This window comes from Felis catus, chromosome A3 (genome assembly GCF_018350175.1).
Source record: "Felis catus isolate Fca126 chromosome A3, F.catus_Fca126_mat1.0, whole genome shotgun sequence".
Classification (NCBI taxonomy): domain Eukaryota; kingdom Metazoa; phylum Chordata; class Mammalia; order Carnivora; family Felidae; genus Felis; species Felis catus.
The window spans coordinates 74,339,704-74,356,685 of record NC_058370.1 but is presented as its reverse complement, the minus strand read 5'-3'; the positions used below and the strand labels follow the sequence as shown (position 1 = coordinate 74,356,685).

Below are 16,982 nucleotides of genomic sequence, written 5' to 3'. Positions count from 1 at the left end.
AACTGCACTACTAGGTATTTATCCAAAGGATACAAAAATGCAGATTTGAAGGGGCACATGTGCCCCAATGTTTATAGCAATGCTATCACCAATAGCCAAATTATGAAAAGAGCCCAAATGTCCATCAACTGATGAATGGATAAAGAAGATACAGTATATAATATATACACAATGGAATATTACTTGGCAATCAAAAAGAATGAAATCTTGCTACTTGCAACAATGTGGATGGAACTAGAATGTATTATGCTAAGTGAAATAAGTCAGTCAGAGAAAGACAAATATCATATGGTTTCACTCATATGTGGAATTTAAGAAACAAAACAGATGAACATAAGGGATGGGAAGGAAAAATAAAATAAGATAAAAACATGGATGGAGGCAAGCCATAAGACTCCTAAATATAGAGAAACTGAGGGTTGATGGGGGGGAGATGGGTGGGAGATGGGATAGATGGGTGATGCGTATTAAGAAGGGCACTTGCTGGAATGAGCATTAGCTGTTTTATGTAAGTGATGAATCACTAAATTCTACCCCTGAAACAAATACTACACTATATGTTAAATAACTTGAATCTAAATTTTTTAAAAAAGGGAAAGAATGAATAGAAATTCATAAGCTAGATATTTATCTTAAGAGATTAGACAAAGAGAAGAAAAATAAAATTAAAGAAAGCAGAAGGAAAGAAATAATAAAGATAGAGGGCAGCTAATGAAGAAAAACCAACAAAACTAAAAGTTTCTTTTTTAAAAGACTAACAAAATTGATAAAATTTAGGGCACCTGGGTGGCTCAGTTGGTTAAGTGTCCGACTCCAGCTCAGGTCAAGTTTCTGACTTCAGCTCAGGTCATGATCTCACGGTTTGTGGGTTCGAGCCCCATGTTGGGCTCTGTGCTAGCAGCTCAGAGCCTGAATCCTGCTTTGGATTCTGTGTCTCCCTCTCTCTCTGCCCCTCCACTGATTGTGCTCTCTCTCTCTCTCTCTCAAAACATAAAATAACATTTAAAAATTGATAAAATTATTATGAAATTAATCAGGGAAAGGAAGAAAGAACAAATAACAAATATCAGAAGTAAAAAAGAGAACAGCACTACTGACTCTGCACATGTAAACAAATAATAAGAGCATATTATTGACATCTTTTGCCAGTAAGTTTTGAAAATTTAAATGAAGTAGAAAAAATCATAGAAAAACATATCAAACTGGCATCAAAAGCAATAGAAAACTCTAAAGTCCTATAACTGTTAAAGAAATTAAGTCAGTAATTTTTTTAAAAAAGCCTGCCCACAAAGAAAATTCCAGGACTAGATGACTTTACTCTTAAGTTCTCCCAAACATACAAAGAATAAATAATTCCCATTTTACATAAACTCTTCCAAAGAATAGAAAAATAAGAAATATTGTCCAATTCATTTAATGTGGCTAGCATAATTTTAATTTTTTTTTCAACGTTTATTTATTTTTGGGACAGAGAGAGACAGAGCATGAACGGGGGAGGGGCAGAGAGAGAGGGAGACACAGAATCGGAAACAGGCTCCAGGCTCTGAGCCATCAGCCCAGAGCCCGACGCGGGGCTCGAACTCACGGACCGCGAGATCGTGACCTGGCTGAAGTCGGACGCTTAACCGACTGCGCCACCCAGGCGCCCCCATAATTTTGATACCAAAACCTGACAATGACAATATAAGAAAGATTATTACAAAAAAAAAAAAAGATGTGTCAGTACTGGTTTAATAATAACTGTAATAACTGTATCATGCTGATGCAAGATTTTAATAGGTAAAATTGTGGATGGTGGCAAGGGTGAATGGAAACTCTACTTTCTGTTCAATTACTCTGAAAACCAAAGTTTATTATTTAAAAATTTTTAACCGTGAGAAAAAAAAGAAAAGAAAAATACATTACAGACCAAACTCACTTATGACCAGAGAGATGCAAAAATTCTAATAGAATATCCATAAATCTAATCTAGCAACATGTAAAAATAATAATAGATCATAGTTAAGGTGTATTTATCCTAGAAATCCATGGCTGGTTTAATATTCAAAAATTAAGTAATGTAGTTCACCACATTAACAAATTAGAGAAAAATAATATGATCATCTCAATAGATGCAGATCAAAGCACTTAATAAAATTTAACACTCACTTATGATTTAACCAAAAAAAACTCTTAGCAAACAAGGAACAGGAGGAAATATTTTTAATCTGATAAAGGATATTTACAAAACATACAGCAAATATCACACTTAATTTAAATGCTAAAATTTTGGGGCGCCTAGGTGGCGCAGTCGGTTAAGCGGCTGACTTCAGCCAGGTCACGATCTCGCGGTCTGTGAGTTCAAGCCCCGCGTCAGGCTCTGGGCTGATGGCTCAGGGCCTGGAGCCTGTTTCCGATTCTGTGTCTCCCTCTCTCTCTGCCCCTCCCCCGTTCATGCTCTGTCTCTCTCTGTCCCAAAAATAAATAAACGTTGAAAAACAAAATTTAAAAAAATAAATAAATAAAAATAAATGCTAAAATTTTTCCTTTGGAAATCAGGAACAGGACAAGGAAGACTGCTATCGCTGTTTCTTTTTGTTGTTTTTTTGTTTTTGTTCTTCTTTTTGTTTTTTGTTTTGTTTTGTGAGAGAGAGAAAGAGAAGGGGAGGAGCAGAGGAAGACAGAGAATCCTAAGCAGCCTTCAGCTCCACACCCAGTGCAGAGCCTGACTCTGGGCCTCAATCTCACAACCATAAGATCATGACCTAAGCCAAAATCAAGAGTCAGACACTTAACCAACTAAGCCACCTAAGTACCCGGCTATCACTGTTTCTAATCAACATTGTAGGGGAGGACCCATTCAGGAAGAAATTTAAAAAAATTAAAAATAAGAAACTAAAGTAGAGAAAAAAAACTATCATTATTTACAGATGATAATGATTTTATACAAAACTCAAATAAACTGTTATAATTTAGACCAAGAAGGTTTAGTAAAGTCACTGAATATTAATTCAATGTCCAAAAACTCTATTTCTTCTCTATACCAGCAATGAATGGAAAACCTAAGTTTATAAAAGACATCATTTACAATAGCATTAAACATTACCAATTACTTAGGAATAAATCTAATGAAAGATTTCTAAGACCTTTATAAAGAAAATCTTAGAGGGGTGCCTGGGTGGCTCAGTCGGTTAAGCATCTGCCTTCTGCTCAGATCATGATCTTGTAGTTTGTGAGTTCAAGTCCCATATCGGGCTCTCTGCTGTCAGCGCAAAGCCTGCTTTGGATCCTCTCTCCCTTCTCTCTCTGCCCCTCCCTTGCTTGTGTGCTCTCTCTCTAAAAAATAAACATTCCCAAAAAACATCATAAAACTTTGTTCAGAACACTTAAGACAACTTAAGTAATGGAGAAGAATACTATATTCAACTATTGGAACACTCAATAGTAAAACTATGTAACTTCTTCCCCAAATTTATTTGTAGATTCGTGCAATCTTATCAAAATCACAAGCTTTTATGGTATTTGACAAACTACTTCTAAAATTTATATTGATACAAAAGGCCAAAAGCAATCAAGGCACTTGTATTAGTTTCCTGGAGATGCTCTATGTAACAAAGTACCACACACTGGGTGACTTAAAATAACAAATTTATTGTCTCATATTTCAGGTGGCGAAAATTCTAAAATCCGGGTGTTACAGGATTCCTTTGAAACCTGTACAGAGAATCCTTCCTTGTGTCTTCCTATCTTCCAGCGGTTTCCTGAAAATCTTCAGCTTTTCTTGGTTTGCAGCTGCCTAACTCCAATCTCTGCCTTCATGGTCACATAGCCTTCTCCCTGTGCCTCTGTCTTTATATGGCCAGCATATTATAAGAATACCCATTATATTAGAATAAGGGCTCACCTGGGGCGCTTAGGTAGCTCAGTAGGTTGAGCATCAGACTCTTGATTTCAGCTGAGGTCATGATCTCACAGTTCATGAGACTGAGCCCCACATCATTCTCTCTCCCTCTCTCTCTCTGCCTCTCACCACTCCCTTGCATGAGCATGAGTGCAAACACTTTGTTTCTCTCCCTCTGAAAAAAAAAAATGAATAAATATTTTAAAAAAAAGAATGAGGGCTCACCCTACTCCAATATGACCACATCTTAATGAATTACTACTGTAATCACCCTATTTCCAAAAAAAAAAAAAGTCATATTCTGAGGTTTTAGAGATGTCAGTATATCTTTTGGGGGAAGGACACAATTCAGCTCATAACAGTACTTTTGAAGAGAAAACATCCAGAAGAAAATTTGTTCTACTGGACAACAAGACATATTACAAAGCTATAGTAATCAGAACATTATGGTATTGGCACAGGGACAGAAAAGTAGATGAAAAATAGAGCAGGAGATCTGAGAAACACCATAGAAATAGGTTTGTGTGACACCTGGCTTGTGACAGAGATGGCACTGCAGAGCAGTGAGGATGGAATGAACTTTCCAAAAGATGATACTGGGACAATGAAAAAAATGAAACTGGACTCTTATATCATGCACAAAACTGAAATCCAGCAAATTTTAGAAAATACAGGATTATTTCTTCTTGACTTTGGACAAGGGAAGGATTTTTTTTTTTTTGAGAGACAGAGAGTGCAAGCAGGGGAGAGAGAGAAAAAGGGAGAGAGATTCCAAAGCAGGCTCCATGCTCAGTGTGGAGCCCAACATGGGACTCAATCCCACAACCTGGGATCATGACCTGAGCTAAAATCAAGAGTATAATGCTCAACTGACTGAGTCACCCAGGCACTCCAGGAAGGATTTTCTAAACAAGCACAAAAAGTACTCATATTAGAAAAAATGACTGATGAACTAAAATTAAGAACTGCTTATAAACAACCATATAGAGTGTAAAGAACTCTCAGAATAGGAAAAGATATTTGGAATGCATATAACTAATAAGGAATTATTATCCAGAATATAAGTAACTGCTACAAATAACAAGGAAAAAGTACACAGGAATAAAAATAGGGAAAAGATTTGAATATCCAATATCCAGTTGCTAAACTGTGCTCAGGTCATGATCCAGGGTTGTGGGAGAGTACCCTGTGTCAGGCTCCACGCTGAGTGTGGAGCCTACTTAAGATTCTCTCCCTCCCTCTCCCTCTCCCTCTTCCCCTCCCTCACGTTCTCTCACTCTCTCTCTCTCGAAAATAAATAGATTAATTAATTAAAACATTTTTAATGAAGAAAAAGATGCTAAGATCAAATTGATCAAATCTTTGAGGAAACACTAAAGTTATAGAAGAAAGATGAGACAAATAATTGCTGGCAGAAAGGTGGGGAAAACAGAAAACATAATGTAAAGAAACCAAAGGAGGAAAGATTTTCAGTATTTTTCCAGCAGTGGTTTGGAGGACTGAGAGAAAGTGATAGTGCTCAGTGATGGAAAAATTTTTAGTCACCTTAAACAGAGTGGCTTCAGCAGATTGTTGAAGGCAGAAGTCAGGCTACAAACAGTTTTGGACTTTCTGGATCACTCTAATGCAGAGAAAGTGAATACGGTCCTTTCAAGACTTTTGGTAGTAAAAGGGAAATAACATGAGTAGTAAATCAAAAGAAAAGGGCCTTTTTCCAGATAAAGAAGAGTACCATGATTTCAGACAAATAGACTACAATGAGGAAATATTAAAGATGCAAGATGGTGTTCAGAGTAGAGGGAACAATGTTCTGAGAGACAGAAGAACACAAGTGCAGGAGCTAGTCTTTGAAAGGAGGAAGAACACACCCTGTTTGAGGCAGAAGGATCTTCGATAGCAAAGTGTACAATATTAAAAACTCAGAGACCAAAACATTAATAAAAGAAAACTCTGTTCACTGTTGATGGAAATGTAAATTGGTGCAGCCACTATGGAAAACAGTGTAGAGATTCCTCAAAAAATTAAAAATGGAACTATGTGGTCCAGCAATTCTACTTCTGGGTATTTATCCAAGGAAAATGGAAAAACTAACTCAAAAAGATACACGCACCTTCATGTTCATTGCTGCATTATTTTCAAAAGCCAATGGGGCGCCTGGGTGGCGCAGTCGGTTAAGCGTCCGACTTCAGCCAGGTCACGATCTCGCGGTCTGTGAGTTCGAGCCCCGCGTCGGGCTCTGGGCTGATGGCTCAGAGCCTGGAGCCTGTTTCCGATTCTGTGTCTCCCTCTCTCTCTGCCCCTCCCCCGTTCATGCTCTGTCTCTCTCTGTCCCAAAAATAAATAAACGTTGAAAGAGAAAATTAAAAAAAAAAAAAAAAAAGCCAAGACATGGGAACAACATAAGTATTTATTAACAGATGAATGGATAAAGAAAATACAGAGGGGCACCTGGGTGGTTTAGTCAGTTGAGCCTCACAGTTCATGAGTCCAAGCCCCACATTGGGTTCACTGCTCTCAGTGCAGAGCCCACTTTGGATCCTCTGTCCCCCCTTTCTCTCTGCCCCTCCCTTGCTCATAGTCTCTAAAAAAATAAAAACATTGGGGCGCCTGGGTGGCTCAGTCGGTTAAGCGGCCGACTTCGGCTCAGGTCATGATCTCGCGGTCCGTGAGTTCGAGCCCCACGTCAGGCTCTGTGCTGACAGCTCAGAGCCTGGAGCCTGTTTCAGATTCTGTGTCTCCCTCTCTCTGACCCTCCCCTGTTCATGCTCTGTCTCTCCCTGTCTCAAAAACAAATAAAATGTTAAAAAAAAAAATTAAAAAAAAAATAAAAACATTAAAAGAAAAAAATAAAAGAAAATATGATATAGATACGTAGATAGATCTAGATAGATAGAAGGATAAATATGCATAGAGAGAGAATGACATATTATTCAGCCATAAAAAATAAAATCTTGCCATTTGTGACAACATGGATAGACCTTAAGGGCATTACTCTAAGTGAAATAAGTCACCTATTAAGTCATAGAAAGACAAATACAGATGTTCTCACTTATATGTAGAATCTTAAAAAAAAGAAAAAGAAAAAGAAAAAGAAAAAAGCAACCCAGCTCATGGATACAGAAAACAGATTGCTTGTTACCAGAGGCAAGGAAGAGGTGGGAAAGGGGAAAAGGCAGTCAGAGAAATTAGTGAAGGAAGTCAAAAGGTACAAACTTCCAGTTATAAAATAAATCAGTAATGAGAAATGTAATGTACAGCATCGTGACTATGGTTAATAATACTATATTGCATAATTGAAAGTTGCTAAAGAGTAGATCTTTTTAAAAAAAAGAAAGTATTTTTACTTTTAATGTTATAATGGAGTCTTATAATGGAGCCCAATCATTAATAGAATTGATTCCCCAAACAAAGAATACAGCAGGTATTGAAGGGAAAAAAATGCAAGGTTACCAAGGTAACAGGAATTCTGTTGATGGCGGGCAAAAGCAGTCATTTCTTCATATGGTTACCATATGGGCAAGGATCACCACCTACTACATATAGATGGCAGAAGTTGGAGATGAATTATTTTTTTCATGAGGGACTTCTCAGTAAAGACTCAGAACGTCTTCATTACTTAGGGGCTTGTGTTAAAGTGTTGTTGCCTTGGTTCTGTTTTTACTGTGGTTCGTGATGTGCTATTTTTGTTGTTCTCAGAATTACAGTCATCTGCAGTCAATGAGTGTGATAAAGTGTAGACCTTGAGGAAAATGCAAAATGTTTGAGCTGGACAGTGTAGGAAACATGAGAGGGAGTCAGTTGTAGACTGCATTCCAAATATTCCAAAATATCAAAGAGGGTGAAAACAGGAAACTCATCTAATCCACCGTCATCATTACATCCGGGAGTGGGGGGGTGGGAATGAGGCCTAGAGAAATGGCTTAAAGAAAAGCAAAGTTTGGAACACAGGACCATCAACCCAAGTCCAGTGTTCTTTATGCCTTACCATATTGCCATGTAAAATCAAAGTTTTTTTGAGCCCAATTCCTTCTTTTTTGAGTTATGTTAATGTGCACATAGGAATGGAATCCTAGCATTAACAGTAAAATTATCAGTTCCCATACTTTCAGATGCATGGTAGGTGTCTTTGATTATCCTTATTCTGGTCTTTGCCAAACTCTCTGGTCTAGGAGAGACCAGAGAATATCTAAGCACATGATATTTCTTTTTTAAATTCCAAAAATAAATTGTAAGTACTATAGGGATAAATTTAGAATAAAAAGTTATCCAATAGTATAGGATTTTGTATAAATCTGGTATTTAAAAAAAATTTCCAATAGCGTCCTAATTTCTAAATTTAATCAAGAGCTCACTTAGAGTGAGATAAATTAACCCGAGGAACTATTAAAATAAATGTACTTATTTAATCACAAAATGTATTAAAATATTGAAAATTTCTAAATCTCTTACTAATTAATATCAAATCATATTATTAAGCTGTCCTGGAAATTACAAAAAGTTTAAGTACAGCTTGAGGACAAGAATAAAAGGGTAGGGAAACACTTCATTAATCTTATTAATCTTACATTTTAATCATCCCAAAGATTAGTAAAATGTTGATGTGTATAAAATAGCCAAATGAAGCTAATCAATTTATGTAAAAATGAGAAAGCCATGGAAAATGTCTTTCTATAAAACTGTGGTACTACTTTTTAAATGATCAGTTTCTGTTTTTAATTATCTTCTAATTTGCAGAATAGCAATCTGACTATATACTCTAGGAAAAATCATAATTAGATAAGGCTCATTTTCTTAAAGTTATCCATGTTAGATCTGAATGTGAAGAGTTGTCAAAAACAATCTCAAGGCAGCTGTTTCCAATTATGCTTATTTTGACAACTGAAAATGAGTAAACAAACCAAAAATAGTTTAATATTTTGACCAATGCAGCTCCTTAATACTAAACAAAATTATGCTTTATAGTGGTATAAAATTTAAAAAGCACATTTTAGTGCTTAAACAGGAAGGAATTATTTTCTTAAGTTCTGCAGAAGTTAATTATTATACAAATTCAGGTAGATGATATACAAAGCATATTTTCATAAACAAAAGAATTCCAAAGAAATCATGCCTCATCAGTAAATGAGATACTCAAATCCACTCAACACAAGCAATTATAAAAGGTTTCCACCATATGTGATTTTTGAAGGATGAGTCAAGTATAATGTCAATATCAATGATAATATAAATATGACTTGGATCTCCTAAATATTCTCCATCCTGCAAAAGTAGATTCATACCTACCTTCATTCTTTAAAAAACAAAAAAGCACTTTTATAGGAATCTTAACTGTTTGGAAGGAATATTTTTTCATATATGGAAACAAAGTATAAATAATACCGATGAGGCAGAAAAGGAAAAAGAGAAGAAATGTGAACAAGAGTTGTCAAGCATACAAAAGTCCTAGAATAATACAGTGAAAACAGTATAGGAATCCGGGTTGTCCTCATCTAGACTGCTATGAAATATTGGGGACACCATTTAATCTTTGTATTTTTTGGCCAAACATCTTTTTTTAATGCTTATTTATTTTAGAGAGATTGAGAGAGAGACAGAGAGAGAGAGAGAATGAGCAGGGGAAGGGCAGAGAGAGAGGGAGATAGAGTCCGAAGCAGACTCCAGGCTCTGAGCTCTCAGCACACAGCCTGACACAGGGCTCAAACCCATGAACTGTGAGATTATGACCTGAGCCAAAATCAGACACTTAACCTACTGAGCCACCCAGGCACCCCTGGCCAAATATCTTTAGAATAAGGACCCATTCTTCCTTCATTACAAATCTGCATTTTTCTTTGAAGCTTGCATTAAGACCCTTTTATGGAAGTAATAGGGACTTTTCTCAATAGAAAACAAGTGAAGATTCCAAGGCAGCTTTGACCTTATGATAAAATCCTGTAAAACACTAGAAGGTCTGCCCGCTCCCAGATACCTATCCAATTATCCTGACATCATCTGAAATTTCCACTAATTTGTTATATAAGTAGAGTTTATTTGGGGATAAGGAATTAATTCTAAAACATTCCTATTGTAAAAGTGTAAATGTTATATTGATGCTAATATTTTTCCAACCGTCTACCTTCCTGTACGTGTCTAGGAACAGGTGTGTATAAGGGAAGTAGACACAATTATTTCAGGTCAATGAATCCCATCCTTCCTCTGGATGGTAACAACGAAGAAAAGATCCAGAGCATGAGATATTGTCTAAAAGCAAGTTTGTGAGGGCTCTGAGGGTGAGGTCCTTAAACACAGCCATATGGGAACAGCCATGTTGTACCAGACACTTGGGGGCAGTAGGAAAACCAAAGAACAACATTTTCCTATTTCACCATTTGATCTCCTAAATACCTTCTGTTGCCAGAAGTATTCACAGTATAATAGCATGTTGAATGTACCAGAAGAAAGCAACAAGGTACAGTACTGTTAAGATTTATGTGTTTCCACATTTGGTAAAATGGGCTGTTTCTTCACATATCTGTGCCTTGTTTTCTACCTTTGAGTTTGAGTTCTGCTTATCCCAAACTCCTTATCTGCAGGCCAGGCATAAAACACAAGACCAGTCAGGACCATTCTACCTTAACATTAAACAATTAAGGCTAGAGAGCAGGAAGGAGAAGCAGGGAATAGCCATCCTTATATACTTCGAAAACGAAATACCATGACTTTCCATATTGGAAATGTCAAGCCATCCCATGGACTAACATTAGGATCAAAACCAGATGATTATCCTGTTTTTCCTAAGAAAAAATTACACCCTACTTCATTTAAAAACCAGAATCTAATTTTTATCTTGGAAAAAAAAAAAACAGCTCTTTAAAGTAAATATTTCCCCAAAAGAAAATCAGCTAATTTACTTGGGTGGAGGAGAGGAGAGGGGAGAGATAGAAGAGGAAAGAGAAATGAATTGAGGTTTGTGTGAGGCATAAGTAATTTGAACTCCGGACATGAACATGGATCTTTATGATTAGTAATTGTTCTGCTATTCCGGGGGAGAGCAGAGACGAAGCTAGGGTTGAAAACAATTCAGGATTGACCAGAGATGAAAGCACTAATTCCAGTGCGGGTGGGGGATAGGATTCAAAATGCTGGAAAGCTTTGTTTTCCTCACCCTGTGTCTTGGAACCGCCAGATCAGAAGTTGGCAACTCTATATTAAACATCATAACAGCTGGGATGAGGAAACTCTTCACAGAAGGGCCACCCCAAAAGTCAGGAATGAAAAAATGCTAGAGGAATAAACACAACAAAATCCCTAAGGAAAATATATCTGGCCACTGGGTGGGTATTAGCCTTGTGTCATACTTGGTATGCACTGGAATTTTCTTCCTTTAAAATAAAGACTACTTTCCTTTCAGAAAGTTGCCTGATTTTTAGGTATTCACCCATCTTTCACAAAGAACTTCAATTCTAAGTATATAGTGCTCATAAGGCTTTATTTTTAGGGGAAATATGAGCACAATCCCTTAATCTAGAGTTTGAAAACATTACTTATAAGAGCCATTGGACAAGAAAAAAGAGGAAATGTTGAACAATTTCTCCTTTTGGAAGAAACAGGTTGATTTTCTACAATGTCATTTACCCTGAAGGGCATATAAGACTATAGTCAAGTCCTAGGATGCCTCTTAGTAGAAGTACAATAATTACCCTACCTTCATTCTGTATCTTTTCCATGTTTCAGTCTACTTAAACTCCTTCCCCTGGTGCCTCAGCATCCAAAACTCTGTCATGGTTCCCCCAAAATGATAGCTTTTTTTTTACCACAAAAAAGCTATTTCACACAAGAGAAGTTATGCACTAAACTTGGCCCTAAATGTTCATACCTTTGCTTTCACTTTATTTACTGACTCTCTTCCCATCCTCTCATGACCTCTTATGCCCATCATCTGGTGTGAAAACACAGCATTTAAAAACTACAAGGTGAGAACGTATCCCATGAGCAGGCAGTCAGAAGAGTCTGGAAAATAATGTTGAAACACGATCAAAGTCAAGGGCAGAAAGAGTATCCAAATAGACAACAAAAGATTCAGTTCCTTAACAGAGCTTTTTAACATTAAAGAGAAATCCAGAAAAACAAAGCTTTCATAATATAACTTGTGCCCTCCCCCTCACTGAACAACGAATTTTCTAAGTATACATCAGAGAAAATACTAGAACGTATTGACTTTGGGTAGCAACATGGGTAGATATATTTTCTTCTCTAGACTAAGAAAGGAATAGATTTCAAGTGTAATACATGAGATTTGTGTTAGACTTTTTTTTCTAACTAACTTTAGGCGAATAAGTTACTGGAATACAGCCCCAGAAGACCTCCTCTGGAAACTTTCAGAATAAGTTAGTTATTGGACAGAGGTTCCTGGAAAAACTAGGTGAGAGCTTCTTTAAGCCAGGGACAGGCTAGATAGAGTAATGTATGTGAACACTGGCTTGGCAGTCAAGTGTATTCTGGGTGTGAATTCTACTTCTACCAGTTATCATATTGGTGATCTCAGGCAAGTTACTTAGCCTTTAAAAGCCCCAGTTTCTGAGCTATAAAAGTGAAGGTAATACCACTTCAATTCACTACAACTTCAACAGGGTTGCTATAAGAATCAAATGAAGTAAGTAAGTACTGGCACATGGAATACAAATAGTGATAATAATAGTAATAATAGGGGCTCCTGGGTGGCTCAACTGATGAAGCGTCCAACTCTTGATTTCAGTTCAGGTCATGATCTCACGGTTGCAGGATTGAGCTAAGATTCTCTTTCCCTCTCTCTCTATTCCTATTCCCATGAATACTACTACAGCTCCTCCTCTCTCTCTCTCTCTCTCCCTCTCTCTCTCTCTCTCCTTTTCAAAATAATAATAATAATAGTAATAATAGCTAAAGTGTATCTAGTGATTACCAAGTGCCAAGCACTATTACCCACTATGCAACCTATTACTGCTACTACCATACATATTTATCAATATATCCCCAGTGCCTAGCACAATGCCTAGCATAATAGGCATTCAGTAGCTATTTCTTGTATTGAATTAAATTTCTCAGCATTACTTAGACTCAGTTAGGCAAGACGTGAACAGTCCAGTCAACCAAATGAATTCTCTCTCAAAAAGCATGACTGTTATTTTTTTTCATTGAATTTACTTGTTTTCTTTTTTAATTTTAGTAAACTGAATGGAAATTTGGGTAGCTTATACCCTAATATTCATGAATGGCAGCAGAAGATAAAACTACAGACTAATTTTGCTTATAAACACAGGCATAAATATCCTCAATCATGAGTGGCCTTGAACACATGATATGTAGCATTTTGTCATTTTATTGAGAAGCAGATTTGAACCACACACAAGAGAAGACCAATATATGAGGACCAGTCATAAAGATATGCTTGGTGTGTGCACTGGAGGAGGGCCCACTGAGAAGGCAGCTTTGCCCTTCTCTAGATTATTATCTTTGTAGTAAGTCATAAAGTTGTGGAGGAAAAGGCTTCTTTGTGGAATAATAGGCCCCCACAACCAGCCTATAGTAGTATTCATGAATTTGGGAATTCTAAAAGGAATTGGGACAAATTCCTAGTAGATGTGAAGGATATATCATAAAGAATGTGGTAACTGTGAGAATTATAATCAGATCATGTAAAAGCTACCCAGTTGGAAGACCAAATAAATCCTCAGAAATTCAGCAATAAATGCTGGTGCAAGGGGCACCTGGGTGGCTCAGTCGGTTAAGCATGCAACTTCGGCTCAGGTCATGATTTCACAGTTCAAGAGTTCAAGCCCTGTGTCAGGCTCTGTGCTGACAGCTCAGAGCCTGGAGCCTACTTTGGATTCTGTGTCTCCCTCTCTCTCTGCCCCTCCCCCACTCATGCTCTGTGTCCTCTCTCACTCTCTCAAAAATAAACAAACATAAAAAAATGCTGATGCAAACTTACAAAATTCAGTTAATCTTTACCTTATTTTTCTAAGTATGATATGTTCATGATTTCCTGTTTAATTATCTTAAGATCCTTTTTAAAAAAAGCTTTTAGAACATTTTCACATTTTCTAAAATATTACAAGCAATCAAATGTCAAGCCTACCATAATAAAATGTACATGCAGAAAATATGAAATTGCTTTGCATTGTAACATTAACTTAACCACATTACAGAGTAAATATTATGTTCTTTTAACATCATAAGAGTAAACTAATGGCTCAGAAACAACATGTGTGATCTGACTAAATTAGTGTTACTATGGAAACTTGATATTTTCAATTTCCCAACCCTTAAGGTCGATTTCAACACTGCAGTATGCTGTGTTTTCCATTTTGCTGCTATAGTTCAGTACAATAGAAAAGCATGCTGCAAATCAAAGTTATTAAGGACTCTAAACTAAAACTGGGAAATAAAAGTAGGAAAAACTATATTCTTCTTTCAAAAAGTTCAGTCATATGTCATCTATGGTTCATTCCATAACCCAAGTCCTCATCTGGCTTGTCTTTATTTTTCCCAACAGTTCGCTGGCAGATTCACAAACTCAAAATAAATAGTATTTTTCCACTATCTAATTCTGAATTTGGCAGGGAAACTCAATGATGAATCTATTCCTACCTCAAAAAATGTTTTCTTTTATACATTTCACTCACTCATACTCACTCAAGGCTGTAGACTAGAGAAATAACAACTTTATTGTGTTGTGTGTGTGTGTTGGGGTTGGGAGGGAGGTTCTATCATCTGTTTCTTAGGAATAAGTCAAAATACAAATCCAATCCTAATAATCTGAAGTTTTGAATAGGAATAATCCATTTTTCCACCACTTCCCTTCTTGGATTCCTTCCAGACCATCTGAAGAGAAATCTCACAGGCTTTATCACTATGAAGAGGATATTCCTTAATGTCCTGAATTAGTAAAGACCCCTCACAATGGCAGGTGACACTGCGTGCTCACAGCCTCACTTACCCCCAGCTTGATTCTTTAAAATACAAATGCTTCACAGTCTACACAAACTTTTAACCAGCTAACTGCGTTGGGCTTACAGTAGTAAAATAATGTAAACAGTAATTTTTAGGGGTGCCTGGCTGGCTCAGTTGGTGGGGCATGCAGCTCTTCATCTTGGGGTTATGAGTTCAAGCCCCACATTAGGTATAGAGATTATTCAAAAATAAAATCTTTAAAAAACAAACAGTAAATTTTTTATTTACTTCACCATGCACAAATAAAGGGTTATTTTTATCTAAAAAGCTTTCCCTACTAATTTTTTTCTTACTTTTTCAAGTTAAACTTAGTCCCAATCACTCTCTACCTACCAATTCTACCTTTCTATCATAAAACAGTCTTAAAAGCTCATTCATTCTAATTTGGAATCAATGCCAGGGAAGTGACACAACGTGAACCACCCTGTTTGTTTCATGTAGGTGCCTAGAAACAACTTACAGTTTCTATTTGGAAAGAGACAAACCTGGGTTATACATGGATTTTTACTGTGGAATCTGTTAACATTTCTTTTGCAAGCATCACCTTCAGTTTATGTGAGGAAACTTGTCCCCAGGGCATTATTTTAAGGAGTTTGTGAATTTATACTGCATAATGCCTCCAAATTAATTTTACCAAAGCAATTTTGACCATTTCACTACCCTACTCAAAAATGCTCAATGATCCTCTTTCTTTCTACATTGCCTACAGGCTAAAGTTCTAAAAGGCTCTCAACAATCTGGCAGCAATTAGTTCCTGGGACCTCACTTCCTATCCTCCCTACACAGACTCTCTCTTCTAACCAGGGCAAGGAGCTTAAAATTCCTGTCCAGTGGATTATGATGTGTGCTGTGGACCAGGAAGAGCTATGTATTGTATTCTAGCCTCTCTTTTTCCAATGAAAGTTTTATTGAAGTTATCCTGTTCTTTCTCCACAATTCCATTTTGGTTGTGTTACAAGTGGACCCCTTAGATAATAACTGTGAAGAATGGTATCCATACCTGATAGAGATAAACAACCCCCAGAGAAGCTGGACTTGGAGCTTGAATTGAACTTTGGATTGTCTCCCTTTAGACAGAGGCTGTAAATGCATGTTAACAGTGTATGGGTAGGGAGGAAGATATGTATGGATGCTGAGAGTAGCCAGAGGCAGACTGTAGAGGACGCTGTGGATGCCTCCCAAACATATCACCCACTCCTTTCGTGGAGCAACCATGCTGTTTGGCAGCAAAACACGTCTCCCACTACAGGTGGACCTTAATCTGTCTAAGCCAATCATTGTCATCCTGTATTCCTTGAAACTAACATTGGCTCATAACCCAAACCTAAGTCACTCAGTAGCTGTTATTCACCTGGCCACTGTAATTGGCTTAAGGATGGTACAATCAGAGCAAATCCGAGAAGTTTTGTTCAGTGGCTAAAAGAGGCAAGTCTCTTCTCCTGGATATGAACGAGGAATCATATAAGCCAGATGTAGTAATCAGACTTTAAGGTGGCCCCCAATGATTCTAGCCTCCTGATATTCACATTTTTGAATAATACCCCTTTCACAGTGTCCCTGAATTGGTCTGTATGACCAATAGAGTGGGGAAGAAATGATGGTATGTCATTTCAGAGATTACATTATAACATACAGGGTTCTCTCTCCTCCTTTTCCCTCTCCTTACCCCTTTCTCTCTCTCATCACTTGCTCTCTGGAAAGCCAACTGCTATAACATGAGAAACTCATACACAGGCCCATCTAATAAGAAACTGAAGCCTCCAGCCAACAGCCAAATGAGTGAATTTGCAAGTAGATTCTCCAGCCCCAGTGAAGCCTCAGATGACCGACCACAGCCTGGCTGACATCTTAACTCCTGCCTTGTGAGAGACTCTGAGATAGAGCCACTCAGCTAAGCCATGCCTAGATACCTGTTGCACAGAAATTGTGAGATAAGAAACGTTGACTGCTTAATTCATAAATTTTGAAGTGATTGTTATGCAGCAATAGTTAACTTATACACTTGAGGAATCATCTTGCAACCAACAAGAACACCAAGCTGATAATAAAGAGAAGGCTATGAGAACAGTGGAGAAATGGAGCTACAGCCCTAATTAATGCACCCTACAGCCCCCTTTACCTCTAGTTCTCT

The 16,982-nt window shown here is 37.2% G+C and overlaps 1 long non-coding RNA gene across 1 annotated transcript; it reads right to left on the bottom strand.

Annotated features, from left to right (window-relative positions):
- Positions 1-3,610: 3,610 nt before the first annotated feature.
- On the bottom strand, positions 3,611-6,147 carry LOC123384465. The gene is made up of 2 exons (XR_006595581.1): positions 5,991-6,147; positions 3,611-4,055 (listed from the first exon to the last, which is right to left on the bottom strand). It is a non-coding gene; the product is annotated as an uncharacterized LOC123384465 (long non-coding RNA).
- Positions 6,148-16,982: the final 10,835 nt, after the last annotated feature.